Genomic DNA, 13543 nt, shown 5'->3' with positions numbered 1-13543 from the left:
TCACTCTTGCTTAGATCATGTGAACTATATCATGAACCTTTTTTTGTATAATGCATTAAACGTGTTCAAATCAGTTTAGTTAAAATAAATTGAAAATAATCTAGAGACAAGCAACTCCTTTTTAGCTTCTGTTATGTATTTACCTCTCACACCTTAATCTAGATGTTAGTGTTCTCAGAGTTAACATGTCTCATGTTGCCATGTTGTATTTCTAATACCCAGCCTCAGTGTTCGCCCTGTTGACCCTCAAATCCAAACACCAATGATCTAGATATTCACAAAATTCATAAGGAGATTCTTAAGGTCTTAAGTTTTGTTGTTTTTATGTTTTACAAAAAAAAAACTTCACATTTTTTATATTTTTAAACGAAAGTGACATGCAAGGATATTTTTCTTTAGTGATGTTGCTTCAGCAATCTCAAATACTAATTATTCTGGGAATTTTTATGGTCAAACTATGTGATTTTCCAAATGTGTGTGTGTGGAGTAAAATGACCTTGTTCTTATGATGTTGTCACCGTGAATCATTTAGGATTAACAACACAAATTGTATCGATAGCAGAAACAGTCTTATAACTTATAATTCTCACACGTTACCGCTAGTTTTACAAACACAGTCTTCTTCAGCTCTGTTTATGTAGCTTTTATGAAACTGATTTTCCATAGTACAAGTAGAATTTAATTTTTCTTTGCTCTCCAGTATAAATGCAATAATTTGCAGGCTTTTTACTGAAACTCTCACAATGCAACACTCAATGCTCAGAGCTTCATATATCAACAGCTCTGAAAATATCTTCTTTTTTAAAGTAATGTAGGACAGGATCTCTCACTCTCTGTGTCTCAAAAAAACCCAACTAAACTGGCAATCACCACTAAACAAATGAAAGTAGTTTATGGCTTTTTTATCAGCTGCATTTCTTTCATTTATGTATTGATCCCATTGTTTATTGGTAATGCTTTTAGGTCACTGTTTTAGCATGTCTGCCTCACACTCCATTTAAACAGTTTAACAGATAGTGGGGTCTGGTAAGGAAGTTGGGGGGAAGCAGACAACTCCACAGGAAGAGTCTTTTTGTCTTTTCTCCACTGTAAAAGATAGCAAGGCAGTGTGAAACTTTCTTTGCGGGAAAGACAAAACTGAGAGCCATGCTAGGCTCAGTGAGAGACTCTGCTCACCCTCTGCCCCAGCGATGGCAGTCCCTCACCAAGCTCGATTTCTGTTCTTTGTCTTGATTAAAGAATGTTAGCTACCGCTCATCGCTTGTCTGCAGGCTTTATTAAATGGAAAACTTCCACAACAACCTCTAAACAGTGGTTTATGGCTTTTTGTCACCTGCAACACCATGTAACACTTGGATGTTAGATTCTTTTACCAGTCAGTGTTGTTAGCCCCAACCCCCAGGCTCCAGCTGTCTGAGCTCTAACCCTGGCTGCCAAATGTCCCCCTGAGGCCTTTGTGCCTTTTACCACCAGACTAAGTTTGTAGTCCTATCTACTAATATTATTTTATTTTTTTATTATAGCACAAGGTTCAGTTAGGTTACTACTTTGACTTCCTCAATTTGAGCACATTTCTGACCCGATACTTTATCAAGCTTTTACTCAAGTGTTTTTGACACTAGCAGCTGTACTTCTACTTAAGTGAAAATTGCCTGCAATTTTGCCACCTCAGTTGCCACTTTTCTGGAGTTTGTACACTTTTTATATTGAAACGTTCAACGTTTTACGTGTTATCCTTGATCACAGTTCTAAACAAGTTAACTTTCTTCACTTCAAAGTAACCCAAAAAAAGAAACTATATGTCCAGTTCTCTTTACTCCAAACCTGGTTTAAGGCTATGCTGTTGTTGTGATATGGCCATACAAATAATATTAAGTTTAATTAATCTTAAAAAAAAATGGCTGCTTCATGGCTACCTGTTCAGAGAATTTGCAGACTTTTATGGAAACTGTCACAATGTAACACTCTCACTGTCAAAACATGGTTGATCCATGTTTCTATGAACACTGATTAATATATCAACAGCTCTGAAAATCCTTTTTTTTAAAGTAAAGCAGAACAGGATCTCTGTATCTCTAAAAATCCCAACAAAACTGGCAATCACCTCTAAACAAATGGAAGTAGTTTATGGATCTTTATCACCTGCAACACCATGTAACACCTAGATGTTAGACTCTTTTACCATCACATTTGCAAGGGTTTATGTGTTATCCTTGATCACAGTTCTAAATAAGTTAACTTTGCTTGACATAAAAGTAGCCCAAAGAAGACAAATATATGTCCAGTTCTTTTTTACTCCAAACCTACTGATCGGAAAACATTATGTGATGCTGGAAGTTTTCATCCTATCCATCTGCAAAACAAGTTTACCTGTAAGCCAACACATTAGACGTAAGCAAATTTGTGAAATTCCTGAACAATGTGCTTTGTGGAGTAGCAGTAGTACTAGAACTAGTACTAGTAGTCCTAGTATTCTGCAGCAACCAGGCTTCAAGAGTGATCACTCTTCTGGCTTTCAAATGGTGAAAACATGTCACAGTCTTAACCGCAAATCAGAAATGTTGGTAAATTTAAAAAGGAATTTAAACGTCAGCTTTGACATAGACACAGACTTTATTAATGCCACACTCAGGAAATTCACATGTTACACATGATTTAGCTCACCTGCTAAATCCCCAGAGCAATAACCCCATCAGCATCATTAGCCTGAGTGTTGATCCTCCAGGTGAGTGAGTGGAGTTGAGTGTGTGTGTGTGTGTGTGTGTGTGTGTGTGTGTGTGTGTGTGTGTGTGTGTGTGTGTGTGTGTGTGTGTGTGTGTGTGTGTGTGTGTGTGTGTGTGAGATCAGAGGTGAAGCTGCTTTCTGCAAAGTCTCATCAACAACATCTTTAGAAACAAACATCAACAACCAGGAAGAGTCTAAAAGCACTAAATATGAAACAGACCATTTACCATACCCAACACTGAGCTCCTGCACAGTCAGATGGAGTGAAACATAATGTCCCAGTGGTGTTCTGTTGGATTTAGCAGGTGAGCGTTGTTGCCAGTCAAAACCTTTTTGGAAACTCTTTACAAGAATCAATGTAATTATTTGTTTTACTTGAATCAAATGTATTGGTTTATATACCTGAAATAAAACTTTTTTTTGGAAACCCGTTACATCAAATAAAACTTTCTTGGAAAAGCATTGCAAGAATCAATCGAGTTATTTGTTTTACCCCATTCAAATCTATTGGTTTCATTACATCAAATTAAATAATTTTGGAAACCCGTTACATCAAATAAAACTTTTTTGGAAAAACTTTACAAGAATCAATGTAATTATTTGTTTTACTTGAATCAAATGTAATGGTTTATATACCTGAAATAAAACTTTTTTGGAAACCCTGTACATGAAGTAAAAGGTTTTTGATCTTGTAAGTTCTGGCTTTAATATTTTCAGCTGATAAAGTGAACTTCATACAAACTCTGTGTTAGAAAAAGGGGATAGTTTACTACATGCTATAAAAACACAATCCTTAATCTTTTATTTTGCAACTTTATCTTTCTGTTCTTGGTTTTAGAGTGATTGTTTTATTGACTCGTACTTTGGGAATCACCCTGTTGTGAGAAAAGGATAAGCTGGGAGAGAATATAGCATTATACAAGCAGAGTGTTTTAGCTGTATCCGTAGATCTAAGACATAAACCTGTTGTTAAAAAAGAATAGTTAACTGAAGTGCAGATTTAATTTTAAATTATTTCACGAACTGTCCAGGAATTACAGAGAGCTTTATACTGATATGGTAAAATTCTCTGAGTGTATTGGTTGTATATGACAAGTATTTGTAAATCATTAGTAGTTACTCTTGCATAGGTGTTTTGCTTGTTTTAAATTTGTGCACTATTTATTTTTATTTTTTGTATTTTGTAATGAATCTCTAATTCACTTTTTCTTGTTGGCCTTGTTGTGTGTACCTCACAAGTCAAATTATACATTGTGATAGAGCAGTCACAATACACCCGCACGAGTTCACTTTATCAGCTGAAAATATTAAAGCCAGAACTTACAAGATCAAAAACCTTTTACTTCATGTACAGGGTTTCCAAAAAAGTTTTATTTCAGGTATATAAACCATTACATTTGATTCAAGTAAAACAAATAATTACATTGATTCTTGTAAAGTTTTTCCAAAAAAGTTTTATTTGATGTAACGGGTTTCCAAAATTATTTAATTTGATGTAATGAAACCAATAGATTTGAATGGGGTAAAACAAATAACTCGATTGATTCTTGCAATGCTTTTCCAAGAAAGTTTTATTTGATGTAACGGGTTTCCAAAAAAAAGTTTTATTTCAGGTATATAAACCAATACATTTGATTCAAGTAAAACAAATAATTACATTGATTCTTGTAAAGAGTTTCCAAAAAGGTTTTGACTGGCAACAACGCTCACCTGCTAAATCCAACAGAACACCACTGGGACATTATGTTTCACTCCATCTGACTGTGCAGGAGCTCAGTGTTGGGTATGGTAAATGGTCTGTTTCATATTTAGTGCTTTTAGACTCTTCCTGGTTGTTGATGTTTGTTTCTAAAGATGTTGTTGATGAGACTTTGCAGAAAGCAGCTTCACCTCTGATCACACACACACACACACACACACACACACACACACACACACACACACACACACACACACACACACACACACACACACACACACTCAACTCCACTCACTCACCTGGAGGATCAACACTCAGGCTAATGATGCTGATGGGGTTATTGCTCTGGGGATTTAGCAGGTGAGCTAAATCATGTGTAACATGTGAATTTCCTGAGTGTGGCATTAATAAAGTCTGTGTCTATGTCAAAGCTGACGTTTAAATTCCTTTTTAAATTTACCAACATTTCTGATTTGCGGTTAAGACTGTGACATGTTTTCACCATTTGAAAGCCAGAAGAGTGATCACTCTTGAAGCCTGGTTGCTGCAGAATACTAGGACTACTAGTACTAGTTCTAGTACTACTGCTACTCCACAAAGCACATTGTTCAGGAATTTCACAAATTTGCTTACGTCTAATGTGTTGGCTTACAGGTAAACTTGTTTTGCAGATGGATAGGATGAAAACTTCCAGCATCACATAATGTTTTCCGATCAGTAGGTTTGGAGTAAAAAAGAACTGGACATATATTTGTCTTCTTTGGGCTACTTTTATGTCAAGCAAAGTTAACTTATTTAGAACTGTGATCAAGGATAACACATAAACCCTTGCAAATGTGATGGTAAAAGAGTCTAACATCTAGGTGTTACATGGTGTTGCAGGTGATAAAGATCCATAAACTACTTCCATTTGTTTAGAGGTGATTGCCAGTTTTGTTGGGATTTTTAGAGATACAGAGATCCTGTTCTGCTTTACTTTAAAAAAAAGGATTTTCAGAGCTGTTGATATATTAATCAGTGTTCATAGAAACATGGATCAACCATGTTTTGACAGTGAGAGTGTTACATTGTGACAGTTTCCATAAAAGTCTGCAAATTCTCTGAACAGGTAGCCATGAAGCAGCCATTTTTTTTTAAGATTAATTAAACTTAATATTATTTGTATGGCCATATCACAACAACAGCATAGCCTTAAACCAGGTTTGGAGTAAAGAGAACTGGACATATAGTTTCTTTTTTTGGGTTACTTTGAAGTGAAGAAAGTTAACTTGTTTAGAACTGTGATCAAGGATAACACGTAAAACGTTGAACGTTTCAATATAAAAAGTGTACAAACTCCAGAAAAGTGGCAACTGAGGTGGCAAAATTGCAGGCAATTTTCACTTAAGTAGAAGTACAGCTGCTAGTGTCAAAAACACTTGAGTAAAAGCTTGATAAAGTATCGGGTCAGAAATGTGCTCAAATTGAGGAAGTCAAAGTAGTAACCTAACTGAACCTTGTGCTATAATAAAAAAATAAAATAATATTAGTAGACAGGACTACAAACTTAGTCTGGTGGTAAAAGGCACAAAGGCCTCAGGGGGACATTTGGCAGCCAGGGTTAGAGCTCAGACAGCTGGAGCCTGGGGGTTGGGGCTAACAACACTGACTGGTAAAAGAATCTAACATCCAAGTGTTACATGGTGTTGCAGGTGACAAAAAGCCATAAACCACTGTTTAGAGGTTGTTGTGGAAGTTTTCCATTTAATAAAGCCTGCAGACAAGCGATGAGCGGTAGCTAACATTCTTTAATCAAGACAAAGAACAGAAATCGAGCTTGGTGAGGGACTGCCATCGCTGGGGCAGAGGGGTGAGCAGAGTCTCTCACTGAGCCTAGCATGGCTCTCAGTTTTGTCTTTCCCGCAAAGAAAGTTTCACACTGCCTTGCTATCTTTTACAGTGGAGAAAAGACAAAAAGACTCTTCCTGTGGAGTTGTCTGCTTCCCCCCAACTTCCTTACCAGACCCCACTATCTGTTAAACTGTTTAAATGGAGTGTGAGGCAGACATGCTAAAACAGTGACCTAAAAGCATTACCAATAAACAATGGGATCAATACATAAATGAAAGAAATGCAGCTGATAAAAAAGCCATAAACTACTTTCATTTGTTTAGTGGTGATTGCCAGTTTAGTTGGGTTTTTTTGAGACACAGAGAGTGAGAGATCCTGTCCTACATTACTTTAAAAAAGAAGATATTTTCAGAGCTGTTGATATATGAAGCTCTGAGCATTGAGTGTTGCATTGTGAGAGTTTCAGTAAAAAGCCTGCAAATTATTGGATTTATACTGGAGAGCAAAGAAAAATTAAATTCTACTTGTACTATGGAAAATCAGTTTCATAAAAGCTACATAAACAGAGCTGAAGAAGACTGTGTTTGTAAAACTAGCGGTAACGTGTGAGAATTATAAGTTATAAGACTGTTTCTGCTATCGATACAATTTGTGTTGTTAATCCTAAATGATTCACGGTGACAACATCATAAGAACAAGGTCATTTTACTCCACACACACACATTTGGAAAATCACATAGTTTGACCATAAAAATTCCCAGAATAATTAGTATTTGAGATTGCTGAAGCAACATCACTAAAGAAAAATATCCTTGCATGTCACTTTCGTTTAAAAATATAAAAAATGTGAAGTTTTTTTTTTGTAAAACATAAAAACAACAAAACTTAAGACCTTAAGAATCTCCTTATGAATTTTGTGAATATCTAGATCATTGGTGTTTGGATTTGAGGGTCAACAGGGCGAACACTGAGGCTGGGTATTAGAAATACAACATGGCAACATGAGACATGTTAACTCTGAGAACACTAACATCTAGATTAAGGTGTGAGAGGTAAATACATAACAGAAGCTAAAAAGGAGTTGCTTGTCTCTAGATTATTTTCAATTTATTTTAACTAAACTGATTTGAACACGTTTAATGCATTATACAAAAAAAGGTTCATGATATAGTTCACATGATCTAAGCAAGAGTGACTCGGAATCTCAAATGTTAAAGTACACTTACTGATTGTACTTTTACTACATGAGCTAATGTAGATGCTCTAAAAGCACGCTGGCTGAAAAAGAACCACACGTTTGGAGAAACTGTGCTGTAACTTCTCATACTGTGAAGTTTTCTGACAAAAGTGAATTGAAAACTTATGCTGTACAGCTTACTAAGGGGTCCTTTGCTGGGCCATGTGCAATTACACAAAAGAACAAGTTAAATTTCACCATAACATAACACAACCTGATTTAAAACACAGTCTAACATCAACATTCTTGCCCCTGAAAATAGGTCAGGATGGCCGAAAAATGTACTTTAAAAATGAGATTTTCTTTTTGTTTCATTGGAACAGTAAAGTACCATTACAAAGAAATGAGTACACCACCATTACAAAGAAATGAGTACACCTTTGTAGATATCACTGATATGGAGTTTTTCATGTTTTACATACAGACTTTCTCATTTAAACCATGGTGACTTAAAAGTTTAGCAGCAAGACACTTGTTTCCTTTGTTCCATCAAACATTTCTTTCAGCCATCTGTGTTTATCAGAGCGATATGTGACTAATTTTTTATTGAATCACCAGAAAGTACACAAATACAAGATTAAATATTTTATTTATTTATCAAAAGATACATAATTACACATTGATACAATGAATAAGGTGTCTATAAAAATTACACATGGTGTAAGAAAAACATTATAACATACAAATAAGTGTTTTAAGATAATCTGACATACTTTAAAAGCATAAGAATAAAAGTTTTTAAAAAAAAAATCATGTTCTTTGATGATCACATTACATGTATCACATTTTTTAAAGCATAACGTAGGGTGTTCACAAAAACAGTTTTATGATTACTTTTTCCACAGTGCTTGTATGCCTCTTGCAAAACTATGTACTTATCACCATATGACATAATAACTCACGATTATGCAAGACCAGCCATGAAATGTCCGTCGCTTCATTACAATCATTTGTCCCCGCTGCTGCCCTCAGACCCAGTCTTCTGTACTGTGGGGTAAAATTGCTTTTTTGGTGGTTCATAAAAAATATCTCAAAAAGCGATGTTAGTGAGGGGACCAGAAACACTGGGTTGCAGAGCAGTTGGTAAGGACTTGTATATTTCTGGAGAGTCTGCAAAAGCTGTCTTGCTCGTGCTCCTGATTGGATATGTGGAGCCCGGCTCTGATATCTCACTGGTGGCAGCTAAAGGTAGGCATGCCTTGGAGGCGGAGTTGGTCTCGGGCGCAATCTTTCAAACGAGCCTCACGGCATTTCAGGCAACCTCAGGCCGGAAACAACATCCGGTCACTCGCGGTCAAAATCCACGCAGAGCTGGTGTTTCGCAGGGATCAGGTTAACACATCTGGGTCTAAAAATATAAAGAAAAACAAAAAGAGTTTTAAAACACGCAAACTAGCAAAATATCAAAGGAGCATAACATAACAATAACAAGATGCTATGAGATACCCGATGAGGCCATGATAGGTGATGTAGACATGTAATGTATAAACTTTTACGGGAGTTAAAAGTGGAGCTTATATATATTTTAAAGTGTATTGTACGTGGGATAGGCTCCAGCGCACCGCGCAAGCCTGAGAAAAGGATAAGTGGAGGCGAATGGATGGATGGATGGTGTATTGTACCTGTTACAAACCATTGTGATATTTATTTATTTTTTTAAATGAAAGGATTGACAGAATGGTAAAAAGGAAAATGCAAAAATGTAGTTAGAGAGGAAGATTAACACTTACCGAATGATATGCGGATAAGGAAAGAGACGCAAGTTGCTGTTGAAATCGGCCGCTCCCTATGCGAACTCGCAAGCAGTCTGAGCGGTTCCAGTTGTTGATATGGCTGAAGGCAGGGGTCTTGTGGGAGCTCGGGGGTAGTCTTAACCTGAGCGGGAGATCATAAAAATCGGACCTGGAGCGGATTGGCTAACCGGGGTGCGAAGGGAGCGGTGCAATAGTTATGTGATTGGCAGCGGGGCGAAGTAAGGGGGGGAGTTGGTCTCCGGCGCAAATTTCGAACGAGGTAAGCAGCGCATTCGGGAGCAGAGCGGGGAGCGAACAAGCAGGAAAAAATTGTGCTCTGCAAGAAGTTGTGGATCGGAGATTAAGAGCGAGGTAGAACTTAGAGTGTGCGTTGAATTTTAGAGGTTGCTAGTAAGAGGGAAGTTTTTGAAGGAAAAAAGAATAAGGATTTTCCCTGTTATCGAATATAAGGTTTTGGGAATAGAGGGGTAGCTAACAAGTTATTCTAGGGATTTGGAGAAATCGCGGAGAATTTTTTTTTTAAAGGAGTTTTGGCTTTGTTTGGCTGAGCATGAAGGGAGCCGCGGGGCGCTGAATTTGAGAAAAAAGACTAAGGATTTTTTCAGGATTTTCCCTGTTATCGAATATAAGGTTTTGGGAATAGAGGGGTAGCTAACAAGTTATTGTAGGGTTTTGGAGAAATCGCGGAGGGTTTTTTAAGGAGTTTTCCCTGCTTATGTTTCTAAGGAGGGTTAGGGTTAGGGGATCGCGAGTTTTTTCTGAGTATGAGTTTTATTCTAAATCTACAAATGCATATAAATCGAAATAAAGTTTTCCCCCAAGGCATGCAGCATGTGTTTGTGGCCATACTGAACGTTACAAAAGCACAAGTTTAACTAAACAATTTTAATATGGTTTAATACATTTTTAAACACATGAGCACGGAGCCCGAGAGAGCACGGTCCGGAGACACAGACACACAGCCTCGGGCGCGCGCGCGCGCACACACACACACACTGACCCGCCACCAGATGGCGTTTTTTGAGCATAAAAAAATAAAAATAAAAATTTAATTGCTTAAAGAAATAAAAGAATGCTATTTTTTGATATATAAGAAACTTTCTAAATAATCAATTATATTTTTATGAATATCATATTTTTATGAATATCATATTTTTAGGAATATCATATTTTTATGAATATCATATTTTTATTACTTAATTACTTCCTACTTCCGGAGCTCATGAATAATTTAATTACTTCCGGAGCTCCGGAAGTAATTAAATTATTCATGAGCTCCGGAAGTAATTACTTCCGGAGCTCATGAATAATTAATGACCTGTCAGTTTGACGAGAGGGGTATAATATCACTCTCTTCCATGTTATACTGTCCAGCACACCATGTACAGATTGTGCAGAGACAAACATAAAAGTCAGATGTGTGGCTTTACAGAGGTTTATATTTCTTGACCTGAAGCAAAACACTTCAGGTTTTCTTATCACAGACAGTTTTCCTATCAGAGAGCCTCAGAGAAGGATCAAGGCAGAAGCTTTTACCCCTTCTTGAGCCTGAGCTACATGTCAGTAGACTGCAGCTTTATAATTCCTGTGCATTTCTGAGTAGAATGGTCTTTAGATTTAATTCTCAATAAGAAAGTGAATTAGTCTATCTTTTTAAAAACGTTGTCTATATCATTAAAGACCTGGCCAGTGACTCTGTAACCATCCACTTTATCTGCTGTGACGTAGAAATGGTGGTGTGCTGCCACATGAAGCACCATTTTTGATAGCTGCACACACAACAAGACAACAATATGTAATCCTATATAACATGAAGACAACAAGCACTTAAATTTAAACCTACTTTTCAGTTTACACATGCCTTGTTCCCCCTGGTAACTTGTTTTAATAGAGAAAGAGCTGATAAATGAATGCTCTGTCACTCTCCTTTCTACCTCTCTTTTCAGAAATTTTAAGCTTCAATTCAACGTTCCCTCAAGTAAAAGTAAAATGCATGAATTATTCCTGACTTTATCGCCATCTAAAGGGGTAAAAAAGAAACTTGTCTGTTTGTAGTAGTCGACATTGGAAAGATTTTCTTTGTGCCACAGACTTCTGGAAAGTAGACTAATTGAGTCTCTGGAGGATTTATGGTTGCAGGTGATTATTGAACAGTTCTTTGGTAAGAAACATTTCAGCCATTGCTGCCAAAACTGAGTAAATAGTTGGACGTATATTAAATTAGAGTAAGAGGTTAAAGGCTTCAGGTTGTTTCTAAAGCGGTATTATGAGTGATGATGTAACTCTGCTCACACGAGCATTTTGTTTCCTTCTTCCAATCCTTTTTTCCTAATGTGATTCCCCTCTATCCTTCCTCATCTTGCTACTCCTCCTCCCCCACAGCGGTGCATAGTCTTTAGGTATTCTTTAGCTCTTTCTGCTGTAGTCGCTCACTCTCCTAAAGACAGCTGAGTCTGCTGGGGCTCCATTAGCTGCAACATGTTCAGTACTGAATAAGATGCAGGCAATGCAGAGGAACGGAGGGACAAAGACAGCGAGGGGGGGGAGCGAAGGCAAATGAAAGATGCAAGAATGACAGAAGGGAGGAAGGAAGATGATGAAGAGGCATCTTTGACTAGAGAGTTGCCACACTTTAGAAGAAGTGAAGAAAAAATATGCACTGTGATAGTTTCTTACTTTCTTCAATTTCTTTCACTTGATGTAAATCAGCTACTCACTCCCCACTCCCACCTGCTTATTAGCCCCCACTGACTATCATTCCCCCCCCTCCTGCAACACTTTCCTCTCTTTTGTCCTCCGCCGACCTTCAGCGTGCTGCTCTGGTGTACGCAATTTGGCCAGTGTAACATATCAAACTAACAAATCCTCCATATGCTGACAAGCTTGGTCAGAGAAAAAGTTATAATGAGGACAGAGATCACTGACTTTCAGTCGTTTGTGTCTGATAGAAGAGCTCTAGTGTCGAAAGGATGACTGGTGCTTTAAAAGAACTGACAGCAGTGCAGCTCAATTCTCACAGTCTGTTCATCTGTTTTAAGGTTGAACTCAGTTCTTATCAGAGGTTGTGTTATTCACTCTGTAAAGAAGGCCTTAAAACAAAGTATTTCCTGTATGTACAGTTTGATTCTTTATTTCACTGAAATTTGACATTAGATCAGAACTTTCTAAACATTCACAATCAGAAAACCGTACTAATCACAGAGGAAAGTATGTGGCCAAAGTTGCTCCCAGAGTTACAAAATCGAACAAAAATCTAACAAATAGCTCTAGTTATAAATATCCCAGTGTATTACACAAATTAAATATATATGGTTGACAATTCAATCTATATTGATGAATATTCATATGAAAAAAAATCCACCTGGTCTTGTTTAAAGATCAGATAAATAAAATCAGAGGTACTGATGCGATAAAGCTGAGGATGAATGTCTGTATTAATCACTTTGTGGGTTAGTGATAAAGTCTGAGAGAAAGAGGTAAAACTTACTTTCCTAAAGTAAAGCTTTGAATATTAGGCTTTAGGGAAGCTGATGCTGGATTTGCATTGCCAGCAAAACCCCAAGAAAGACCATAAAGATCCGTATATAGACTTAAAGTGGCTCTAAACCCATAGGAGAGGTTATGAGATGATAAACTGAACTCTTATAGAATGTTTACAATTATTTAAATCATACAGGTTTCATGTCAGAAATATGTAACAATTGGTTAATTTACATTAAAGCTTCAAAAATCCAAGATAAGCCACTGGAAGCTAAAACAAAAGGTTGGGTGCTTTTTAAGGAGGTGATGTAGTTTAAACTTTGTAAACTGAAAGAACTGAATTGAAATAACAATAGAGCACCAAAGGGAGGAGGAGAATCCCAATGGAAGATGCAGACAGCGATGCATTTTTTACTGAGCAGTGCAGGCAGCTGAGGTCTGGTTTAGTGGATGTGTGTGAAGTGTGCCAGGTTCACAGATATGTGCTCACATTACTGCACACACTGCTTTTATTTTATAGCTTCAGATCTATTAAATACCATAAAATGCAGAAATTAACATGCCAGATGTAATAACCATCCATCCATTTTCTTCATCTCAGCCGAAGTTGGGTTGGATTGGCAGCAGGCTAAACAGGGTATTCCTGACATACTTCTCCCCAGCAACATTTTCCACTTACTCTGGGGGTAACCTGAGGCATTCCCTGTCCAGATAAGATATACTATTTCTCTAGTGGATTCTGGGTCTACCCTAGGGTCTCCCCCCAGTTGGGCATGCCCAGAAAACCTCAGAAAGGAGATTCCCAGGAGGAATCCTGAT

The 13543-nt window shown here is 37.2% G+C and overlaps 1 protein-coding gene and 1 long non-coding RNA gene across 2 annotated transcripts in view; both read right to left on the bottom strand.

Annotated features, from left to right (window-relative positions):
• necab2 (N-terminal EF-hand calcium binding protein 2) overlaps positions 1 to 13543 on the bottom strand; it is a 165123-nt gene that overhangs the window by 52248 nt on the left and 99332 nt on the right. The window lies entirely within an intron of this gene.
• On the bottom strand, positions 8063 to 10359 carry LOC308391918. Its single transcript, XR_013970725.1, has 2 exons — positions 9221 to 10359; positions 8063 to 8838 (listed from the first exon to the last, which is right to left on the bottom strand). It is a non-coding gene; the product is annotated as an uncharacterized lncRNA (long non-coding RNA).

Source organism: Rhamphochromis sp. 'chilingali', assembly GCF_963969265.1.
Source record: "Rhamphochromis sp. 'chilingali' genome assembly, chromosome: 2".
Taxonomy (NCBI): Eukaryota; Metazoa; Chordata; class Actinopteri; order Cichliformes; family Cichlidae; genus Rhamphochromis; species Rhamphochromis sp. 'chilingali'.
This window is presented reverse-complemented; position numbering and strand designations above follow the sequence as displayed.